Consider the following 26215-nt stretch of genomic DNA (forward strand, 5'->3'; position numbering starts at 1 on the left):
CCAATGCCTTGATCTTGGACTTCTAGTTTCTAGAACATTTAGGAAATAAATTTCTGCTGTTTAACACCAATGGATGATCTTACCTCTGACTATTTGGATTATTTGGCTGGGATTGGTGATGATGTCCTTCTTTTGGCCAGGTTCAGATTAGTAACCTGCTTGTCACAACATGTAAAGCATAATGTGAAGAGAGAGAAATCAAGCAAAAATGGGACTGCTCTATTCCCTACTCATAATAATATCATGTGATCTTCTAGTTCCAGTGGTATTTTGTGATGGTAGCTCTATGAACCAAATATATGCATGCTTCAAAAGTCTAGTACTTTCATCTGTTTCAAATTTTAGCAAGAAAGGAGAAGTAGAATATTTTAGGAGACCTTGGGCATTTTCCTGTCATAATCCATCTTGCATCTGGAAAGAGATTAGCTTAACAAATTATTATCCCTAAGCTATGATACCACAGGGCCTGTCTATTTTTTCTACAGATAATTTACATAAGTTATTTAGATAAAAGGAAATGGAGGCACCTGGATCTTCCTTTGGATTATTATGCTTGCTACTCTACAATAATTTTATTTGAAAACTAAAAATGCTAGTCTTCCTGGCCCTAAATGAGAAACTAAAAGTAGTTATTATTTGTCTTTACCATCAGCCATCCAAAACATAAAGAGGAAGTCAGACAACATCCCACCACTTCTGGGAAAAGGACTTTTCCCTTTTCTATCTGTCCCTCCTAACCTAGGAATCTTATCAGCTCAGGTACTTCAAACAAAAAGACAAAACCTGTCTGGCAAAAATCTGAGAAAATAGGCTGGAACTAGAAGATCACATGATATTATTATGAGTAGGGAATAGAGCAGTCCCATTTTTGCTTGATTTCTCTATCTTCACAGTATGTTTTACATGTTGTAGCAAGCAGGTTACTAATTTGAACTTCACCAAAAGAAGGACATCATCACCAATCCCAGTCAAATAATCCAAATAGTCAGAGGTGTGATCATCCATTAGTGTTGAAGGGGGATGGAATAGCATATGTTGTAGAAGAAGAAACAATGAGATTGATATTAAAAGAAAAAAAAAAGTGGATTTCTTTGTGCCATCTCCCTTACCTACCACCTTTTTCCAAGCAATCTCAAAGACCTGCCCTCACTTTGGGAAACAATATAAATTTTCCTAAAAAAATTAAAAATAGAATGAACACATGTCCCAGCAATCTCAATTAGGTGTCATCCAAAGGCAATAAAATCAATATTTTAAAGAGATGTACACTCTCATGTTCATGGTAGCACTTTTCACAATAACCAAGAACTTACAAAGCCATGGGTTTGATCCCCAGCACTGCACAAAAAAAAAAAAAAAAAACCAAGAACTGGAAACAACCTAAATGTTTATCAACTGGCAAACAGATAAACTGTGATACATATGTGTAATGGTATACTATTCAACCTTAAAAAAAAAATGAAACCCTGTCATTCCTGTCATTTGTGAAAACATGGATGAAACTGAGGATCATTATGTTAAGAGAAATAGATCAAGCACAGACAAACAAGCACTGCATAATATCAATCATAGTGGACTCCACAAGAAAGGATCTCAGAGAATTTGAAAGTAGAATGGAGGTTATCAGAGCTTAGGGAGAGGAAAAAGGAGAGAGAATGATCAACAGGTACAAGTTGTAATCAGGAGTAAAAAGCAACACCCACAGCAAGTTGGTAAGTCTCTTTCTCAAAATAAAAATAAAAAGAACTGGGGATATATCTTAGTGGTAAAATTCCCCTGGGTTCAATCTCCATTCAAAAAAGAAGAAAGCAATAATTATCTGTTCAATTAGAATAATACAGGTTTAACCTACCTTATGGCATTGCTACAAAAACTTTAATTGATCTAATATATGGGCACTGAGAAAGAGTAAGATTTTCATCAAGACTTCTAAAATCAGGTGGTTTACCCTCTTCTCAAAATGAATGCTGAAGCAACATAAAAGGACAAATATTCATTACAAATAACTATGGGACAAATAGATACAACCCACCAGACTCCCTGTGCTGGCTCCTGTACCTTGCCTAGGCTGCACTGATATGTTGCAATGACCACCCCAAGTAATAGTATGGATCCAGGAATTCATGTCTGCTTGCTCTAAACTTATCACTTAGAATTGCCCATGAGAACCCTACTTGAGTGTCATCTGGACTTTATAAAGGCCTTGGCCCACAGGTTCATTCTCTCTCATTCATTCTCTCTCTCTCTCTCTCTTTCTTTCTCTCTCTCTCTCTCTTTTTCTCTCTTTCCCTACCTACTAGTTTATCTCAATGTCCCCATGATCATCATCTCTTTGTCACTCTGGTACCTTCTTCTCTTGTGAATCAGTAAGTAATACACTGCTTCTATTATTTCATGTGTTTTGTTGGACTGTCTCCTCTATGTCTCATCTGACAGATATACCTAGACATATTTTTCTACTGTTGAAGTTTTTCCTGGAAAGTAGCCATTTTGGTAGAAATAAACTGGACACAGATGAGGCAGGACCCAAAACAGGTATATCTATCTGATAGTATAAGCAAGTTTCTTATGATTGGGACACCCAGTCATGGTTGGACACTTAGGCATTAGGTTTTACAGCAGAAAGAAATGTCCTAGGAAAGGTACTTGGTGAACACCCACAGTCTCCTCAACTGGAGTCCCATAAGAGCAGGGCTAGAATCTATAGCTATTCTCCTAAGAGACACTTTAAGACCAAATTAAAAGAACAATATGACACTGTTATTAGGAGGAGTGGCAGTATTGTGATATTAATTAGTAACATAAAGGCAAAATATTTCCCAAGACCAAGTTTTCTTAAGATTTGATTATATTCAAATGAATACTAAAAATGCTAGTGTACCTCAAATTAGAAAAGATCAACTGAAAGGGAAGGCTAAACACAGAACCTGTACAAATCAACCAAAAAACTAGAACATATATTGTTCCAGAGTAATAATTCTATGACTCATAAACCAAAACATTAGGTTTGTTTAACATGTCTTCCTCCACAATAAAGATGCATTAAAATATTAAGATTCTCCAGGTAATTTCTCATGATGTGATATTATATTCATGAAGCACATTTCCAAATACGATTTGACTCTGCATTTAGATTTGCCAAGAAGATTATGTGTAGATCAGCTAACAGACTCTGACTGGCTATTTATTTCAGTTATTCACAGCTTATTTAGAAAAAATAAAAACAAAAATTAGGTAATACTAATATGAGTCTCTTATGTGTTGTTGTTTTGTGAATGTAAAAAAGTAGGATATATTCAAGTGAGAAGAAAAGAAATAGAGCTCCTACAGAGTAAGAGGGGTCCCAATAAGTGCTGACACTTAAGTGCATTGGTCTAGGGGCTTATATAGCTACTGGGTAGGGGCACTGATCAATATCTTTGTTAATAGGTATTGGAAAAGTACCAAGGCTATTGGTCAGTAAGTACAGCAATCAAGTCTCAGAAAATTCTAAGGCGATTGGTTCAACCCAAATATTCTGATTGCTTAGACCTTGAGTCTACAGTCTTCTTCCGCTTCTCTGAACAAAGGAATTGACTGGAATGTTTGAGATGCTTCTATAGGTGAATCTCATAGAGTGGTCTTTACATTTAGAGAAGTCCTTATAGGTCCCATTTCCTTTACTGACTACCTGTTTAGCTATCTATCCACCCTATCTTACTCATTTCTACCCCTATCAAGAAGTGCCCCTAACTGCCCATAGTGATAGGGTCAGTGACTGTTCTGGTTTTTTCAAGCTGCAAGGGGCATTGAAAGTGGAATAGCAGAAGGGTCCTTCTATAGAGATCAAGCCAAGGGCCCCTGGTAGGTGGGGATTTTATTTTGGATTCCATCTGTATGGCCATTTATAATTTGGGAATCTTGCACATTAGGGCAGTCCAGAGGCCCATGATTACAGTGATCATGCCGAGACAAGAAATGAGAGTTCAAAATGTCAGTTTTTGCAAACAATCAGCACAAAAACCTTCAGAATCATTAATTAGTCTTTGAAAACCACGAAGACAGTAACTGATTTAGGGTGGCATCCCACATGCCATTGATTTGTGAGTAGAGGACCTTGTAGGGCTTTAGAAACATTAGCAGTTAGTCATAACCACAATACTTAGTTTGGTAATGGCATAGGTGTCCTCTTGAGCTCAAGTTAAAACATCTAAAGCCATCTGATTTCTGTAAAACAGGTTTTTATTTGAATTACCTGTTTGGTAGAAGGATCTCCTTTAACTGTGTCATGTTGGGCTTTCTTGAAAAATTAAGGCTTCTATGTGTTAGGTTCCCAAGAGTGCCTCCTGAAAAATCTCAACTGACTCTCTAACAGTAAGTAGAATCAAGTCAATTTTGACCGACTTGTTCTTAAACACCTGGCAGGAGAGTATAGCCAAAGCCAAGCCATCCATGGACTTTTAGAAGGAAACAAAATTTTTGGTTTGATGTAACTTGAGACATGCCTTTGTGTGGGGCCTAACAAAACTAAAGATGGGAGACTATAAAAAAAGGGTTCTTATGCAGAAGTGCCTGAAAACTATCACAAAAGCTCTGCCAGGGTCACAATTTTTTTTTAAATCAAGACCTACAAATCTGCCTAACCTCCTATACAGGTAAACTCAGTTTGTTTTTCACTGGTATGATTATTTAGGCCTAATATCTATCACTCGTGTGTATTTAGTTAAAAAAAAAAAATCTGAGGGACTGATCAATTCTGGGTGTCATGCCATAATAAACACTGTGAATCTGCCAAATTAAGGCAAGACCTTGGACTTTTGTGATTACACCAATGATCCTCCCCCTTGAGCTCCTCTGAGAGTAGCCAACCACTCCATTTGAGGTGGTTGGTCTGTGGCCTTCCTCTCTGTGGTCATATTGTTTTTGTTTAATGGACATAATGATCCCATGATCCACCATTCACTGTATAACCACATAATTAATTAATAAAACAAGAATGAATTTTTCTGGATTAGGCTTTAGTCAATGCCCATTAAAATGGCAAAATTACTTCTTTCAAAAAGTCTTTATGCTTTTGAAATGTATGCAGTTTTTCACCCCCAGCATTTTTTGTGTGTATTTAGACAGTTCAAATTATATTTTATTATGCATTTATTCTGAGAACAATTAAAAATTATTTTCAAGGTTTTCTTTCTTTTCTAAAGAATAACTTATAAACATTTCATATAAAGAAAATAAACTACTTTAAAATAAATGTATCTTTCTGAAGATTTCTGTGCTATTGTCAAATAGGCAAAAATTCAAATGGTGTGGGTAAAAGAAAACCTAGTTTATTTCTCCATTTCTTACTAATTGCTCTGGTCCATTTGAAGCACTGCTTTCTGACAGATCAATTTTTTTGTTGTTGTTCACACTTGCTATTCAAAGTGCTGGAGGCTACAGTTAAAACCACATAATTGATAAGCCCTACAGCAAGATACTACTTGAGGACTTGTCCCACCTTTTGAAACACGAATCCCAGTAGTAGTCTAAACATCTGCACCTGTAGCTCTCAGACTTAAGCCAGAACGAGAATCAAGTGGAAATTCAGAAAATTCACCAATCTGGGCTCCAGTTCTGAAACTCCTTATTCAGTAAGTCTAAGGTAGGACTGGAAAACTAACATTTCTTTCTTTCTTTTTTAAATTCTTAAATGTAAATAACAAATATTGTAAATATTAATAGAATAACACATGATACTTCAAAAACTAACATTGCTTATAAATCCCCAGATAATTATGATGCTTCAGGGTTGGGGACCAAACTTTGGATTTTTACTTTTCATTTCCAGTGGGAAAAAATTTAGTCAAAAGCCATACACTGCCAAAAACTTTACTTTTATTTCTAGTAAGCTTTATTCATTGCATAATTGTTGGTAAAATCTACCCATGGGAATGGTTCCAGGATCCCTCTTGCATAAGAAAAGTTATGTGATGAAATCCCTCATGTAAAATGGCATAGTACTTGGATAAAATTTGTGCACATCCTTCCATACATTCTAAAGTATCTCTATATGTCTTATAATACCTAATACAACATAAATGCCATGTATTTTTATATTGTATTGTTTATGGGGAAATGACAAGAAAAAGTCTATACCTTCAGTATAGATTTTTTTTTTTTTTTTTTTCCCAACTACTTTTGATTAGCAGTTGATTGAATCCATGACTTTAGAACCCTTGGATACAGATAACCAACTGTTTATAAATACCCAAAGATTCTCAGGGGTTTCAGAGGTGTATTTTACCAACAGTCACTTCATTTTTATCTATGAATGTCTAGCTGCTGCTTATAGCCTACAAAATGGCTTGTTTTTGCAAGTTTCTTTGGTGCCTTCATGGGACACTATTCAGTAAGCAGTGCTGCCACCTTCTGGCTTTCAATTGAACACATGTACTTAAAAGTTGTGCTTTTGGTGGAATTCATCATGTACCCAGCAAGTATTTATTTTAATATTCTTTTCCTCATGAATTATTTTTCTCCCTTGGATCTCTTTCAAATGCCACTTGTTGCTTCTTATTAGCACATTTTATACAAAGTTCTTGGACTGTAATCACAGCCCTCTGCATTTTATAAATTCTGTCCCAGTGAAACCACCTTCCCTCTCTGGGTCTAGAGTCATGTGCCGAAGAAAAATACTACAGATTATACAGTTTTGTGAGTGGGATGGTTTTCAAAAAGACAAGTTCAGAAGAGACTTCCAAAGCCTAGTTCACAGTCTTATTAAATGTGTTTAAAAATTCATGTTTTTTCTATTCCTTGCTATTTACCAGAGGTTTTGTTTCAAAACCCCTTCCACATCTGTTATTTTATAAAACCCAACTGCACTTAGTGAAATAATGCATGTGCACTTTCCTTAAGACAAAATAATAGACTAGCTGAGGTTGTTGGAAGTAGAGAGAATGTGGTGGGATCAACTCCCTTGGTTTTACCCCATGGAGAAAGGTGGATAACTGATTCTGGATCTTACCTATATAATTGAAAGAGCTAAGACCCTTTTAAAGTCCAACCCAGTTCTGGAGACAGACTTGGTGTTCAGGAGTCTAAAGACCATCTCTGAATCATTTCTGAGACTGAAAGAACGGGACATTCATTGTGATTGACTAAACCTGGTTCATGTACCTATTCCTGAAACCAAAGGTCATGGTTTCCAAACTAATGAGAATGGGGATAATTATGTTTTTAAAACTAAATGTGTCTCAAAATAGTCACTCTCTTGGGATCACATAACAAGAAAAAGGCATAGTTAAGGTTCAGAATAGTGTTTGATACCAAACTGCAAGAACTTTCAGTAATTTTTTTCACTGCCCCTGTTTAGGTGTACAGGTACAGCAGGAATACCTGACCTTGAGTAGAAAACGCCGACTTTCTGCATCTTCTCCTGACTTATTCCATGATTCTTCTCCATGCCTGCTTCCGCCTCACCACTCTGGCCCCTTAGTATCCTGTTAACTAGGAAGTCTTTTCTATGCTAAGTCTGTTCCACGGTGTTCTCAGACTTTGAAGAAGAGAATGGAGAAAAGGAGGAGAACAAAGATGAATGACTAACGTCTGTTTATAAAGTTGCCACTTCTTTATTAGCACGAATGTGTTCTTTGATCATCGAAAAATTAAGCTCTGTGGCTCAACTTCACCATTTGAAATTGGACATTAGTCCTTTCTCTTATGATTAGTGTGAAAATTAAATGAGGGTTTTTAAGTAAAGTGCTGACCACAGTGACAGAGAGATAATAGACACTCAATAAATAAATGGTGACTCTCACTGTGATCTTGTTTATTATTAGCATTATCACCTCTAAAACGTTGTTGAGAGGCTGGCAGAGCCTATCCACATACCTCCTTAGAACTCTCTCCATTCCATATATATTTGAGTTCTTTACTATACAAACCCTGAATTATTTGAACCACAAAAGCTGGTTGAACTTGTGCAGACTTAAGAAAAGAATATTCCAGTTTTCCTAAGACTGGATATTTGAACAAAATCATTCATTAAGGAAAAGTACCTTTTAAAAAAATGCCCTGATTCCATTTGCAAAGTCAATGGTGGTCAGTGGTTTTGCCACCACATTGGCAAAGGAATAAGGTCTGCCACTTAACTTAACCCAGGGCTACTTTTATTTTTATCCCTTAAAGCAACCTGCTGGATCATACATGACATCCAATCCTGCCTTATTAACTAGAAACTAAATGAGCATTCGAGAAATTTAATTGAAAGTGATACTCTGAATGTTAATAAGCCCCTGTTCAGGAGGGAGATTGATGTTCCCAGCTGCAAACCCAGCCTGGAGGAAGTCTCTGAAGACCCTGTCACAAGAGGCAGGTGAAGCTTCTGTTTGCTACTGCTGCTGCTGCTACTGCTGCCTTCCTTGCAGACTCACTTCTACATCTCCCAACTATTCATATGCTCCCTGAATTCCTGCTTAATCTCCACTGGAAAGACCCTTGCCTTCTGGCTTCATAAACAATCAAGCACACAGCCAATAGCACACTGTTGCTATAACATAAAGATAAAAACTGAGTGAGATTTGATAAACATTAAAAGGATAATGCTGGGAAAATGGTGGTGCAAATATTTAAATGTTTTCCTTTCCCATGCAGAAAACCTTTAAAGAAGTGCATGCCCTCTGCATTGAGAAATAATATGTTTCTAAAACATACATGAAGACAAACTGTGCATTCTTTAAATGATATTTATGTATATTAAAAGGAGTGCTTCTATTCCCAGAACATACTATTGGAGATCCTAATCATATTCTGATATTCGTGCAAAAGTTTTCATGGGAAAATTCTAGAACTAGAAGCATATTTTGAAATTTTCTTTTTCCTTCACAATTTAAACCATGGGTGACCTGCTTAAACCTACAGGTATTCAGGGAAGGTCACAATATTGCTATTGACCTCTCTGGAGATTTTCATTATTGTTCCTGATATGTGTATGTTTCAGGATATTCATTTTCTATTTTTCCATAATTGAAACCACAAATCACTTAAAGAAGTAAAACATTCCAATAGTTGCAGAAACAAACATTTCAGTACAAAAATGGAGATAATGATGAAATTGATCTACTGCTTAGGGTACACTTAGCTTAAAATGTTCATTTACCATTGGTTCTTTGGAACCCTGAATTTTTCCTACAAAAGTGGGGCTAAACATGTCATTTCATAACAGATGTAAGTGTCAATTGTTTGGAAAGTTGAGACTGTACTTAAAACAAAAATTCTTCCCCATTCCCACTTGCCCTGGGAATTGAAGGTCAATTTTTGATCATGGGCCCATTTGAATCATTTGGCCCATTAAGTTAGCTTTTCCCAAATGCATTACAGAAGCACTTTTGGTGAAATTACTTCAACTCAATTATTCTTACACACTAAAACTCTTAGCAGGTTTTTTTAAAAAACGCTCTTTTTTGTGCTGGTTTAAGAGAGGCAGAAAAGTGTAATACAGTATATGCAAGCACATATTGAAGATAAAGATTTGCATTGAATCAAATCTCTTTTTTAAAACTTACTAGTCAGGCAAACAAATCTGATTAGTAGTTTCTCCTTCAGTAAAAGAAGGATAATAATACCTATTTGGAAAGATATTTTAAGGGACTAATTTAAATATATACATAAAAAGACTTAGTGTAGTTTATCTGGAACATGATATGTGTTTTTTGAGCATTAAATATTAGCCATGTTCATCATCTTATTATCAAATGCTCTGGATATCATAGGACAAAGCTCAGACTTTCTCCTCTAGGAGATGTGCAAATGAAGAAGCAGACTTATCATTGCATGTGATCTTTGAAGCCTGGAAACCCTGGGGAAGATGGGCTTAAGGGGACAAGGCCAGAGTTGGGAAGATCATGGAGGAGACTGTTCTTATTTTAACAGCAACAAGCTTGATTCAGGGTAGAAGTCATGGGGAATGGAAAAGGGGAGGGAAATAGATTCAAGATGTATTACACAATCAAAATTCAAAGGTGTCCGTAAAATTCTAAGTGTGGACATTGAGATGGGTGGGGGAGTAAAAGATGACTTAACTTCGTAGCACAGATGACCTGGTAGATAGCACATCTGTTGACACATGTAAAAACTACACCTTGTTTTCTCACTTCCTATGAGTAAGATCCCATGCCAATGCCCTGATTAACTGCTCTCATTGGGTTTATCATTTTATATGAGTATGCAGAGGGAAGATTCATCTATGGGTTCAAGTCTGTAGCTTCCAATTTCAAATTCCTACCATTATTGTTGTGTTGACTTTAGTCACTAGAAATTTATTTATTTAACATGACATATCAAGTCATTAATGCTTATTGTAAATTAGTTTGCAAATTTTTTTCCCGAGACTTTGTAATTCTTTGCTAGAAAGGATGGGTAACAGAATAAAAAAAAGGACAGTCAAAGAAAAAAATAAACTATTAGAAAGTGGAGGGATAGGAGAACAAGATTACATCCCACTTCTCAGCTGGGTTTAATTAATGCCAGTCATTACTTCACAGCCTTCAATGAGGACTGCTATCAAATAGGAATATAATGTGCTTCAATCTTCTTGGACATACTTCCTATGACTGAATGGACTCTTTTTCTCACTGGGATGATACTCTTTTCCACATCTACTTCTCAGATCCCCTCTTCCTAAATTTCAACTTGGAAAAATCTATAAAAAGCATCATGGCAGTGTAAGAAATGTAAACTATCATTCTTGATAAATATAGTTTAAAAACATAATTAATTACAATTATAATTGATTTATTTATAGGAATAATTCTAAATGTATGTATAAGAGGATTATGAATTATCTTTTTCGATTTTTCTAAGTACAGGGTCTTTATGATTACCTCACTCCTACAATTCTATCTAGACCTTTCTCCTTTGTTAGTACAAATTACCATCTTTCCTTTCCTCCTTCATGTAAGATAATTAAGAGAATTGGTATAAGTTCTGAAGCCAAGCACTTTTCTGGGTATTTAATATAAGATGTCTCATTTTATTTCCTCAACTACACTATAAAGTAATTATTCCACTTTATAAAGAAGAGAACTAGATTTAGAAAAGTTAAATGACTTGCACAAAAGTCACCCAGATAGGAAGTGACATAGTGAGAATGGGGAACTTTATCTCACTTGGATGAAAACCACTGAATTTTCTGAAAATCACTGGATCTTCTCACCATCCCATTATTGTTTTTTAAGCTGGAATTTCCAATATGTTGACCTTTAATTTGTCTCTAGGATCATTGTATGACACTAAATGTGAAGAAGTTAGTAGATCCTTCTCTATCAGGCCATATGTGTGCAATAGTACAGGAGCATGCATGCTCTGCAAGTCATGGTTGTGACACCTAGTGAGGCACTTTTGGGGCAGGGCTGATCTGTAGAATCAGAGAGTTCAGAAGTAGGATTCACAAATGGGCAATGAAGAATAACAAGTCAAGAAGAGCAATAGCAGAGCTAACAGACACACTTAGTCAGTTATGTTCTCTACACTTTCACGATTTTGCTTTCAAATACCAGAGAAACAAAAGGAAAAATCTGTTTCAATATTCCTAGTGAAAAGGATAAAAAAATTGCACATAGACAAATTAAAAATTAAACTTGATGCCATTTCAAATGCTTAATTCAAACTGGCAAGATCGCTTCTGAAAGCTGTCAGTTTTGACAGCAACATCTTTTGTTTATAAGAATGCATTGGTAAGGACCTTGTTATTTTTCAAAGCTTTCTCTCTGTAAATCTGCAAGATAAGTAGGGCAGGCATTAGAAAGAATTATAGAATGAATGCATACCCCAGAAATGTCATTGGAAGCAATCATGTCCAATTTCCTCATTTGTATGCATGAGGAAAGTGCAGCAAAAGGAAAAGCTTGTGAATTAATGTAGTCAGGATGGAATAGGCTCTGCTGTGTAACATATATGTCCTAACATCACAGTGGCTTATCCCTTTAACATGTTCCTTTTCCTTGCTCATGCAAACTCTGCCATCATTTGGAAAGCTTTCCAGGGCAGATCTCATCTTTTACATGACTTTATATACCTTTGCAATTTCCAAAGTGTGGTTTCAACATCTTAACTGTGATTTTCAGAATCATCATGATAGGATGAAGAATGCAGATGGATGACTACAGCTCACCATGACTGCTGCTCAGAAATGGCATGTGTTAATTGTGCTCAGTTTATTGACCAGAACTAGTAACATGATTCTAAGCGACAGTCTGAGTAATGTAGTATTTTATGTGTCTAGAAGGTAGGGGAGAACCAGATAGGAGTGAGAAGCAGTAATATCTGCTACAGTAGTTCTAAAATGCAGGCTTCCTGGTGTTTAGGTTACTGTTCTCTCCATTAGGACATGGCCTCTGGGTTACTGCTCATAATAAATGCTGTAAATTAGGAAAGACCAATTCAACATTTCACAAACCTTGAAAGCTTACTTAGTCTTAAGATTTTTTAAAATTAATTTTAGGAAAATAACTTGTTTTGTGGAATTTCATTCCTTTCAATTATAACTGACTTTTTTCTCTAGGAAATGTCATCTTTGTTTTCCTTTTAACTTTTACAACACATTATTGGTATTGGTACTATTACACTCTGTTTTTTCTTAAATACCTTTATTTTATTTATCCACTTTCATGTGGTGTTGAGGATCCAACCTAATACCTCTCATGTGCTAGGCAAGTGTTAAACCACTGAGCCTTAACTACAGCCTCCACACTGTGTTTTAATAGGAGCATTTTAGGTGCAAAGATTAATAAATTATTCTATGTTAAAATAGAAAAGTTATATGAGAGAGATCCAGAGTCCAAGGAAACTCAAAGAGGAAAATTCATTCAGAAATTAATCTTCAGAGAAACTGGGATTTGGCCTCATTCCCAATTTGCAACTGCTTCTTGAAAGGGTGCCCTGCCTCTTCTGAGCAACTTTCTGCCTGTCAGAAGCTCTCTGTTCAGGTCTCAATCTCTTTGTATCCATATGACTGTCCCCTACTGACACTTGTCAAATTTCTTTGCTTTCCATTTAAAAAACCCTCAAATGTCTACTGGGAAGAGCTTATTCGCCAGTCTTCTTTCCATCTCAACAAGTCTCAATTATGCCCATTCCTTCATTCTGAATGGCTTTGTCTCTTACTATACTTGTTGCAGATTTCAAAATACCTATTCCATGGCTCATTCTCGTGAACCAGACCATATAAGCCCTATGTCCTAGACCAGCTCTCCTTGAATCAGGAACCCACTTAAATAGACTATCATGAAAGTAAAATATTTTGCTAAAACTGAATTTGGTTTGTCATGGTACATTTAGAGAATCTTCCTGATTGAATCAGCTAAACATTGGAACATTAAAGAGTGACTAAAGGAAAAGAATACAACCATAGATCTCAGAATGGAATTGGAATTTGGTATTTTGGGTTATATAAATCAGTTTGGATATCTTCCTGTGGGAATTCTACTTAGTTTTAGTACTGGAATTAATTTTATACCCTTCATTTTGGAATTTGTGAATGTTCATCACTAGTGATACCAATGATTAAATTTTGTCACAGAATCCCTAGTGACAGTACACATAACACTTAGCCTTTTTGCACCTCAGTTTCCACAACAGTAAAATAAGAGGAGTTGAATTAAATTACCTGGTAGGGTCTTTATGGCTATAAAATTCTATGACTAGCTCACCTTATAAATTTAGCATTCAAGTGTCTACATCTACTGATTATAACCCAAGGCAAGACTATTTTGCTCAATATTCATTTCACATAACATTCAAGAATCCTCAAATAGATTTTACTAAACTGTAACACTGGTAGAAATTTCTGGGATGGAAATAGTCTATATCTATACAATAGCCTCTAGCCACATGAAGGTTAAACACTTAAAATAGAGCTAGTACAATCAAGAACCTGAATTTTCACTTCCATTTAATTTAGCCACATATGATGAGTAGCCACTATAAAGCAGGTCTATAGCTATATATTATGTAAATGGCAAAGAGCAATCAAGAGGTAATGATACTATTTAGCAGCAAGAATTAATATTTGAAAATCTCTAGTCTTCATTTTCATGTGGCACTATGAATTCCCCCTTTTCTGATTTTAGGTAACAGTCTCTTCTGGGACAATGCCAGCTTTTCCAGAAGTAAGGAAAGACAGACAATTCCTCAAGTTCTAGACCTATGTGTCAGAAGGATAACCCCTAAATAAATATCAAAACTATACTGGAGAAACAAATAGCAATGGTCCCTTATACTATGTCTCATCAGAACTTTGAGATAGTTACATAAGATTTTCTGCAAAAGACAAGAGCAGGGCAAGTGAGTAAATACCAAAACTCTTCAGCAGCTTACCAGATGGAAAATTTGGAGGCATAATTTCTAGTTCCACCTTTATCATCAATGACTATGTTCTCTAACTTTAAATTATTATTAAATATAAAATTCGCCATTCATTTAACAGGAGAAGGGAAATGGCGATGAAGAGAAGCTGTTTCTTCAGCATGCTATGACATTCATTGCATGTGCTGTTGCTTTTATTGTCAGTAGCAACATTCATGTCTAAAACTTCTCCATGGGCACAAGCTGCTATATTAATCTGGAAACTCTGGATCTTCACTCTTTCAAATGAGTGGTATAACTGAATCATTCCAGGGATTTGTCTCTGTTTTCTATTTTGGATAAACTTGTACTTTCATTTACTTTGATTCAACTAACATTTCTAAGAATAAAGTTATAATAGATTTTCTGGCTTACTAGCAAAATGGTTCTGATGAATCAGTGTTCTGTGCCTAACTGATCATCTTTCATGACACATGGATCAAAAACAAGATAGTCTTTGAAAACTGCAGACCTACTCTGAAAGATCAGGAGCTTCCTACTGCCTTTAATTGCTTTGCCTAGCCCAAGTATTAATCAGAATACTCAAGGAAGAGGTATTACTGTCTACTCTAAACATAAGAACTTTTTATTGCAAAGTAATCTCCTAGTGAAATTTTTAAAATATTTTTATTGGAAATTTAAATTTCCTTCATAGTTTTATGATGATATGATATCTTATCATAACATCATATGTTTGTGGATCTAACAGGAAAATTAACTATGTTGATGACATTAACTGTGGATGAAAATGCATACAGGCATGGCAGCAATGGCTGTCACAATTATATTCTCTGCTTTTGTAGCCACAGAGTTTTCTGTTTCAATCTGTGCACGTCTCATATCTGAATATGAGATAATTGAATAAATATGGAAGTTATTTTAGGCAAGAATCTTCAGGGGCTGGGGATATAGCTCAGTTGGTAAAGTGCTTGCCTTGAGTGCACAAGGCCCTAGGTTCAATCCCCAGTACCACATACACACAAAAATTCTTCAGTATATTGAGTCACCAATAATAGGGGGTTAATGAAGCTCATTATTATCCTCCCTCAAAAGTAGATCCTCACACCTTTAAAACATTATGATTTTAAGGACTTCATGAATTATTCACTTAACCCATTATCCTTTAAACAAGGCATACCAGCTAGTTAGATTTTAATTTTATTTTTATACAACAAGGCATTCCTTAATCAGAATACTTGAAGAAGAGTGATTGCCTAGTTAACTGAAATAACTTCATAACTGACATGTGAGCTGTATTCCTTTTTGTACTGGGGGAATATATTTCAATAAGTTCAATTTCTTGTGTACAGCTTTGTGTATGGAGAAGTTTCTTTGGATGAGAAAAGACAAGGAACACCTTGCTCTATGTTTTTAGGGTTTAGATGTGGAAGATTAAAGAAGAGAAGACCCAGTGTATGGTTGGTTGAAAACAGGGCATATTCTAGGCCATGTCTTCACATAGGGCCTTTTACTATTTCTATCAAAACTTCTTTTACAAAAGTACAAATGACCAAAAAGGTAGCTTTTTGTTTTGTTTTGTCAGACTTGCTAGGTATGTAATTCTATGTGATCTAGCTATAAGTTTATTTATTTATTTATTTATTTTTACATTTTGAAGATGACTGAAAGAAAAGACCACAGTTTTACTATGAGCATTGCTTTGGTTTGATTGTGGTCCCCAAATTTCATGTGTTAGAAACTCAGTCACTAAATTCATGTTAATTAAATCTGAAGATGGCACCTTTAAGAGGTGACTGACTCAGGAGGACTCTGCTTTCATAAATAGCTTATCCATCCACGGATTTGTGACTAATAAAAGGAACACCTCTGTTATAAAAGTGAGTTCTTCCTAGAAACTTTGCTCTGCCTCCCCAGGTATTTGATTCCACCATGTTATGATGCAAGATGGAAGTTCTCAAAACTGACACCATACTCTCAGACTTCCCAGACTCCAGAACTATGAGCCAAATGGACTTCTATTTTGAATGAATTACCCATGCTCAGGTATTTCGTTATAACAATAGAAAAATGACTAAGAAAAGTATTAAGGGCTTTTATTTTTTTAAAGAAGGTAATCATTTCACTAGAAATTTGGCTAATATTATGTTTTCATGTGCCTCATCCCAGTATGAAAATGGAAACATAAACCACTTATCTGGTAATCTAGGAGAATCTTGAACTATTTTCTAATTTTGTCATTCATATTTATTGTCAACATGATGATACTATAAAACAGAATTCTTCTTACTTCGTTGAGTATATTTTTGTATTTAATGATACATGCAAATATGTAAATATGTATAATCATCCCTCAATCAATATACCAACACTATTTTTGTATATGTGTATGAGAAATATGTGTTTGACTGTGAGTCTTCTTTTTAATACCAGAATAAAGTAATTTACTAAGTTGACTAAAATTTTTGATTAGTTGAATCCTAGTGGATGGTACTTTCATTTTAATAATTAGCTTTCATTTCAATTTTTAACATGCTTATTTTTAATACTAAGAGATTCAATATAACAATAGTGTTAACTAGGTTTTAACATTTTTCAGAGTATTTATATTTAAAAGTTCTTAAATCTTTTTTAGCAGAATAAAATATTTCCTTCTTGGAAAATTCAAAGAAATATGGAAAAGAGTCTTAAACACATCAATATTGAGTATGTTTTCATTTCAAACAAGGATGATCTTTTCTTATTTGAACCTCTTCAATGAATAAAGCATTAATTTTTCCCCCATTGACAACTTAGCCATTAAGAGATTACATATCATTCAAAATGAAGTTGGGAAACATTATTTTTATATCAATAAAAATCGAATTACTGAAAATCTTCTACTAGAGGGTATTTTATTTTAAATTACTATCTTTATTTTGGTGCTAAATTAATGTCTTCATTTTAAGTGGGATAAGTGCCTCTTGTCATTTCTATCATAAAGTCTATTTTATGCTCACAGATGACAGAAGACTTACTAGACACACACATGTATATAGACACAAAAATGTAATTATGAAGGATCTATGTGTATAAGTAGAGGCTAGAAAACTATATATTAATACATTCATGACTTTAAATTGAGAAGAACTTTTATAAATGTCCTATTTTTCTAGAGAGATTTTTATGATTATGGGAAAAGATGAATGTGCTCCTCTACTTCACTTTTAGTTGCTGCTTGTTCCCCACTGTGGTTCATCCTCTTTTTCTTTTTTGATACTCTGAATGATTACTGATGCTGCATAGTGTGGAAAAATATGATATATCAGAATCTAGAGTCCTCAGAAATAATTTTAGTTTATTTTATACCATGAAACATAGTTTTATTCAGATTGCATCAAGTATGAGAGATTTATCATAACAGAGGTCACAAAGAAAACCTTACAATAGTCTCAGAAAAGCAACCAAACTCTAAGCATGCATTAGTTTTTCTAAAAATAAGGGTAAAAAATTCAGGAACTATCAAGATACCAAACCAGAGATGTAAATCAAGGGAGCCCATCATCACTTCCAAATTTAAACTGACCATTTCCATTTTGGAAACAATGGTACTCAACAAACATTTGTTGAGTGAAAGGGTAGAAAGAATAGTTCTAACTTGTCTTATACATCAACGGATTCTGGGAGGCAAGAAGCATGCTGATATAGATATTTTTGTATTGTTCAGTCCAATGTCAAGTGTAACCTGAAATTAAAAGTACTTGATAATTAAGGAAAGAAAACTCTATAGTTGTCTCTGTTTGTATATAGGATATTAGATAAGTTAATATTGATTTAATAGTGTTCTTTCTGGAAAACTGTTTCTATTTATCTATCTATCATCTATCTATCGCCTTAAACTAATTTGATCTTCAACTCAGTAATTATAAGAATTTATTGTAAGGAAATAACCACAGATTCTGTATCATTTGAGTTTCATAACAAAATTATTGTAACTGTAAAACACTGAAAGCACCCACCCTCTGCCACCCAGCAGAATATAATCTCCCAGAGAATAGGAACCACCTTGGCCATGTTTGTTTTCTGTCTTCAGCACACCATACAGTACCTGGCAGAGAGGACACTTGAATATTGATGAGTAAATAGATAAATGCATCAATGCTAATTGAAGACTGCTTTTACTTACTTTCTTATTTTTAAATCCTGCTTTCCTTGGAAATACGTAATCTCTCTCAGGTTGAACCAGAAACACAAGTAATTGTCCAATTTTCTGTTTTCTCTGTACACCCAGAGTGTAAAAATTTTGTGTCTCCCTTTTCGGAAAAGAAAAGAAAATCTTGGTCCCTGATACTTGGGCCTTCATCTTAGTTGGAAGTCATCTCTTTGTCTTCTGGAACAATTCTTACCTATGTCTCTGGTAAGCAGTCATTGATAACCTTGTCATACCTCTGTTTGCAAGTGTTATATTTATCCTACTATGTGAAGAAACCCTTAAATACATATATGTGCTTTTGTTTCTATATAGCACCTACTACAACACCTGCACAATGCAGATATTCCAAAATGTTTTGCTTGAAGAGCAAAAGGATCTAGGTGACCCTCATATGCAAAACTACTAAGTTGATAAGTATGGGCCAGCAAAGTTTTTCCTAAAGACCATATAGTAAACATTTGCAGTTTAACAGGCCTATTGCAATTAATCAACTCTGCCTTTGTAAATAGCCATAGGCTGTAAGTGAATGAATGAACTTGCTTATGTGCTAATAAAACTTTAGTTACAAAGAGACTACAAAATGGATTTGGTCTACAGGCCTTGTTGTTTGCCAACTTCTGTTCTGTCATGTCTCACAGTGTAGCACTAACTCTTTACATTCTAATATATAACAAAGAGAAGAGTTGGCAGAGGGAGAGCATAAATTTATTGATTAGACCTTCTCCATTTACTGGGAAAGCTCAAAAGAATGTGGCCTCTTGAAAGTAGATCAGATACTTTATTTGCATATGCAAAGATAATACTATGACTTGCTTTACATTTCTTTCTTTCTCTACATAAAATCCTTTCCTAATCACATCTCTTCTGTATTTCTCCTTAAAGCTCTATTCTCCTAAACCTTTAAAAGATAATAATAAAAATTTCTGATTAAAGATAATGGGCTTTCAGGCATTCGTTTACAAAGAGGAAATGGAAAAAAAATCATATTTGGATCTATTCTCATCATACTAACTGACCTGAAATTCACCAGTTATAAATTTGGATTTTTGCTTTATCAATCATCTCTATCTCTTTTCATATAATATCCCCTAAGCATATGGAAAATGAAATTGGTTCTTGGCAATTTCTTACGGCTAGGTGGAAAAGAGTATAGAAAATACCATAGCTGAAAATAAAATTATAGGCAGTGGCAAAACATCATGCAACTAAATGGTAAAGTATATTTACATCATGATCACCCACTTCAACCTTAAAGGGATATTAGTATCTGACTCGAAAAAATAGAAACTAGCGCTTGTTTTAAGTAGAGAAAATTCAAGATAGGACCCTGTTTACACAGGTAATTAAGAAGTTGACAAGCCAAAACAGAGAAGTTTGTTCTGCATCACTCAAGCTTTATTAGTATTATTCTCAATTAGAAGCAATATTTAAGGGCATTTGCTCATTTCAGGAGCATCATCTTAGTTAAAAACACTACAACATTCATATCCCATTTAATGGGGCCCACGAGTAGTGAGGTTGATCCCATCCACACAAGTGATTGAATAAAGACTTTACTGCCAGCCCCTTGTCAATATGGAGACCAACTTTCCCATTCAGGATGCCTCCTGTAACCCACAGACCCCAGGAAGGTCATACCATCAATGTATGAGCTCAATATTAAGGAAAAAAATACCCAACCCTTTCTCTTTTCTTAGATGAACAAAAATATAAATAGAATATTTAAATATTCTTGTTCCTCCCCACTTAGGAGACCGCTGTTTTCAAATTCAAGCTTCTCCTTGGCAAAATTAAGATGTATCTAGAAACTGCTCCTCCACCACTTGAACTTGATATTATTGAGATTTTTCCCAAAATGACTATAGTGAGTGGAATAGTGAACACAAAATGATAGATTCAATTTCTTGACCACTAGGACCTGAGAATGTGAGCCTATTTGGAAGTAGGGTCTTTACAGTTTTATTTAGGTCAAGAATCTCATGAAGATATCATCTTGGACTTAGAGTGGGTTCCAATCCAATTATGAGTCCTTGAATGAAACAGAAAAGGAGAAGACACCAATATCCACAAAGGAAGTTCAGGTAAAGATGGAAGCAAAGATTGGAGAGATGCATATAAGCCAAAAAACACCAAGAGTCACCAAAAACCACTGGAAGTTAAAGGAGAGAAATAGAACAGATATTCCCTCAGAGTCTCCAGAAAGAAACAATCACACCATTACCTTTACTTTTAAATTATGGCTTCCAGAAAGGTGAAAGCATAAATTTCTGTTGTTTTAAATAATGCAGTTTGCACAAATTTAACCTTAGGAGCTAATACAAGATTGTAAAACCTCTTTTCCCAGATTAGTCCCAACCAATAACACCCTGTTTCTTATATACACACTCTACCATACTGGCTGTGTATCTCTAAACCGAATTGTGAACTGTGGCCAGATTGGTTCCTGCACAGCTCTAGGATCAAAGCATATAGCCAGGCATCTCTTTCAGTGGCTTAGAACTTTCACTTAAGTTAAGAAACTCCCAGAATATCAGGTTTTCTAGGAGACTAGTCTACACAGTTTAAAAATGACCGGAGGGGCAGTGTGGACAACTGCATAAATCTACTTAACAGAGATCTTCTCTTTCCTCAGCATGTAACCTTCATGTGGAGTCTTGGAAATGATAGAGTCATGTTGCTATCATGAGAAGCCAGGCTTTTGATGAAGCTGACACAGGGGTTAATGAAACATAGAAATTGAATTGGTACCTGACCAACCTACACCTGAAGCACACTGGAATTTTCTTGGGAACTAGAGCAAAAGAATCTTAATCATTAAAGCCTGCTACAATATGTTTTACCACTTGCCACTAAAGGCATTCTAGCAGTTCTTCTTTATCCTCCCTTTCTTTTCCTCACTGACTTCTTTTCTTTTTCTCACTAACACATTCAACAAGTATAAAGTTATTAAATTTTAGGACTTTATACTCCCTGGCTTATTTATTTTTGTGTGTGTATTATTAACAAAAAGTTTGCCAGAATTTTCTCAGTATAAGCATAACAAGATAAATAGATGTTTATCATTTCTTTATGTCAACTGATAGTTGTTACTGCAATCAAGGAAAGTAAACCAAGAAGATGGATTTAAATTATAAATTATTTATGGGATATTTAAGGCAGGACAAACTTCACGAATTCATAAATATGCACATATATGTGTGGGTATATATATGTATGAATATGTGTATTATGATATATGTGCACACATGTATATGTTATATATATATTTTTTTTTCTTTATCAGAAAGTTATAAAAGAAATTAGTTTAAAAATCATCCCCCAAAATGTTGAATTTAACATACATGTGCACTGCATCCAGTAAAACAAGACTGTTTCAAAGTTACTAAGAGGAAAATAGATTAGAATAATCCTGGAATTTTCTTCATTTTGTTGACCTGGGTCTATGAAAGAATCTAATTCAGCTTGCCTTTTGATTTTCTGACATTGTGTATTTGCTATGTGACCATAACTCCTATTATTTTGGTAGAACTACCATGACAAAATATCACATACTGGGTTGTCTTAACAACAGAAATGAGTTTTCTTACAGTTCAGGTGGCTCAAAGTTTGTGATCAAGATGTTAGTAGTCTTGGTTTTTGGAAAGGGGCTCTCTCTTTGGCTCGCAGATGACTATCTTCTTTGTCCTCATATGGTCTTTCCCTGTGTGTCTATGCTGTTCTGTCATCTCTTCTTCTTCCTATATGGATCCTAGTCCTTTGGAAATTAGGCCCCACCATTATGATCTCCTTTAACCTTAATTACCTTGCTTAGACGCTATCTCCAAATTTAGTAATACTCAGTGCTAGAGCTTCCACATATTGATTTGGAAGGTGCAAATCACCCTTTTATTGTGAGCTTCAAGTCTCAGCCTGTAGGCATATTGACATCTATCAAATGAACCCATACAACCTAAACTAAAACTGAGAGGGAGACTTTTGCAGCCTATTTGCAAAAGAATATTAGCATTTACTGAGAAGTAAGTACTAATGATAATTTTCCCAGAATTTGACCACAATGATCCTTCAAAATAGATGGAATCAATTAGCATCCCATTTTGAGATGGTCATTGCCTATTTGGTTAAGGTATTGTGTAACAACTTGCCTTTGTTCATCAAAGATCCCAATATACACATTCATCTGACTGTAGCAGAATAGGTATACATTTACAGAGTTCCATAACATAGCATCCCTGCTTCTCTACTTAGGTTCATTTTTCCCAAACCCAGAAAAGACCACCCCAACTCTATTAGACTGTTCAAATCTTCTGCTCACTTTACAACTCTCAGACCCCCTTTCACCCTTCAATGCTATTCCAGATCTCCCTGATCCTCTCCATGTTTGATTATTGTTCACCAACACTACTTCTATCACCAGTACATCTATCACTAGCTCTATGACATCTCCAGCACCTAATCTTGTCTTTATAATTCTATTTAGGGGCATGAATTTCTTTCTCAAACAACTCATTCTGATCATCTTAGTCATAATCCTCATCATACCATCAAAACACAAAACTTTCCCTTGTTTCTCCATGGCCCTAACACTATGTGGAAAGTTCGGTGAAAAAAATGAAAAATTATGTGGTACAACCCTGTTGTATGGGCAGCTCTAAGCAAAAACCCCAGACCCTCACATCATTGTTCACTGCCAGGTCCTCCCACTGTGGCTACTCCTAGACATTATATAACTGCTCTGATTTACAGCCCAGAATGTGTATTTGAGTTAATTTTCCCTCTTGACATCAGGAATAATGAAGATTGAGTGCTGAAAATGCTCTTATTAACCCAGTATCTAAGCAAGCAGTTATTCTAATTTAAACATTTCTATTTTATGAAACCAGACAAATATGTTTTATTAACAATATTGTCTAGAGGACTTTGGATTCAGGTATATTTATTGCACCTATAATACCAGTCACCATTTCCATTTCTCATGGACATGAAGCTAAACTTTGTGTGAACTTTAACAATGAATGAAAATTGATTAAGATCACACTTGCTGAATTATTTTTTCCCAGTGATAGCTAACAATTTTCTGAATAAACTTGACCTTTTCACTTCCATTTGTTTTAATATAAAGGTAAAACAGAAATCACATTCAAACAAGTATATCAATCCACATGGGAAAGCCTAGGAACAAACTTACATCTATGAAAATAAAAAGTAATTTGCTCCTTTATTAAGACACATTGGGAAATTACACCTGGGATCTGATGCATGTTTAGCAGCTCTGCAAGTCTATTTACTATTTTTCTGGAGTTTTAAAATACTTTTTTCAAAATACTTTGTTATTTCCAGAATAAGGAGCATAGTTCTCAAGGTGAAAGGTTTAGACATGTTCTCTTATTTCAAGAATGCCTTTAGTGTAGAACTTCAATATCAATTCAACCATTTAATTCTGATATGTAGCTCACTGTACTCCATTTCATCAAATTGATTTTACATATTTTTCAATTAGTTGATCTTGCTAGCAGCATGATGACGTGATACTTTTCAACCTCCAGCATAATCTCATCTGTCAAGGTATAGTTCTACCTTTCTTATACCGCATTCACATACTAACATACAGAGGGATCTGGATGTAAATTAGACAAAATCCTTCAAGAATCTGAGAGTGATTTTTGTTAGAAAAGCACAGATTCAAGGGAAATATGTCCTTTTTGTGAACTATAACCTAGTGTTTTTCTTTCAACTTGCTTCTTGTCTTTCCATCTATGTAGCAGATTGGTCTGGGGATACCCTTAGTTTTAGTGTTATACCCTATTCTAAGAAAATGGGAAGAATCCAGAATGAGTCTAAACAAAGTAAGGCATGACTCAGGCTTCCTAGGCCTTCAAAATATGAGGTCCTGTGACTCACAGGTAAGCAGATTCCATCATTAGTGTTGAATATTAAGAGGGAATGTAAAGCCACATCCAACAAGTAATAAAATGGTCATTTGTCTTCAAATGGCCTCATGAACCAGGGAGAAGGAGACAGAGCATATAAAAGAAGACCTGATCATCCAAGATCAAGGTTAAATATCATAAACACCATAGAGCTATGCACCACTTAATTGCAGGGACACAACTCTCTCCTTGTTGTGTGAACATTATAGACTGAACTTGTACAAACCTACATGATATGAGTCAGTACAACATAATTAAGCAATAGGAAGTTTTCCAGCTCCATTATAATCTTATGGGACAAACATTGTATATAAGGTCCATTACCACCTAAACATCATTATGTGGTACATGACATAATATTATTGATTTTACTCTTTTCTAAGTTGACATTCAGAGAAGTTAAATGACTTGCCTATTTTCAAATAACAGAATAATTAAAAACTTAATAAAAAGCACATCTTGATTATTCTGACTGCATACCATCCAGAACACTCATGGCAACCCTGGAGGTGGGATGACACCTTCTAAAGTCTAACATTCTCCCTTGTCACTTGTGACATTCTTTGTACCCTATGTGCAGGGACACACCCAGGTATCAATAACCACTTAGTAGCAGTGAACCAAGAGGCTTCTGGGGGTAAACATTACCCCCTGAGATTTTCTCCTGATGAGATAAAGTGGCTCGCACATTTCATCCACCTGGAAAGATTTCCCATTTCTTAAGCTAACCAAAACCTTTCCTCACTTTAAAACTTACTTCCTTTATGATGATCCTTCTGGCCATGCCCCCTCTGGCTGGGATGATGACACACTATGTGATAAATTTTTACTGAATAACTTCCAAGTAATTGGGTCAATTTCTGGGAACAAAACTAGAGCAATGCATCTTCCTTATTTACCCTCAAAATACTTATAGTCTAGTGGAAGTGATCTAAAAATAATCTAAAATAGCTTTACATTGTAGTGAAGCTGTAGATACTCAACAGAGTAGCTTCTTTAATGAGAGTGAGTGAATCTTGAGTCAAAATTCTCTCATTCAAGTGTCTATATCAATAATTATTCATCCAACTGAAATATGTAGTCATTTTCTATCCAGAAATATCTTTCTAGTCTTCAACTGAATGACTACTTAAATTTTCCAGTTGATGTAAACCTTTAATATTATTTTCTTAGATGTTATCAAATGCCAAGCCTAATCTTCAATTTTATAATATTTGATTTGCTATTTTTGCCATCTTCACAGTATTATAGATCCCTGTGAGGAAGAGGCATTTTCTAATAAAGACCTAAGGCATAATTCCTTGGATGTAGGTAACATTTCATTTTCCAGAATTTTTATTGAAAAATGCATGTCATCAAGTGCTAAGTAAACAATTAAGGGTGGTTCTAACATTTAGAGAATTGGGCAAATTTAGTTTTCATCCTTGAAACTCAGTCTCCTTACATTTAAAATAAGAATTATGATATATCTCCTGCAAGATTGTGCAAGTTAAAAATATTTCCTAATAAAATATCTAGCAGAGAACCTTAAAACATGCACCCTAGCTGATCTTCAGGACTTCAACTGTAACTGGAAAGACATGAATTCAAATCCTAGAGATAATATGACCTTGGAAAATTGTATTCTTTATCTAAATCTAAGCATTCTCACATATAAAATGAAAGCAGTAACAATAGAACCCATCTCCTGAGGCTTCTGTAAACATGAATGGAATAATATCTGCAGAGCACATAGCATAGTATTAGACATTTTGATAGCACTTAATAAAGGTGA

The sequence above is a fragment of the Sciurus vulgaris genome, assembly GCF_902686455.1.
Source record: "Sciurus vulgaris genome assembly, chromosome: 3".
NCBI lineage: Eukaryota > Metazoa > Chordata > Mammalia > Rodentia > Sciuridae > Sciurus > Sciurus vulgaris.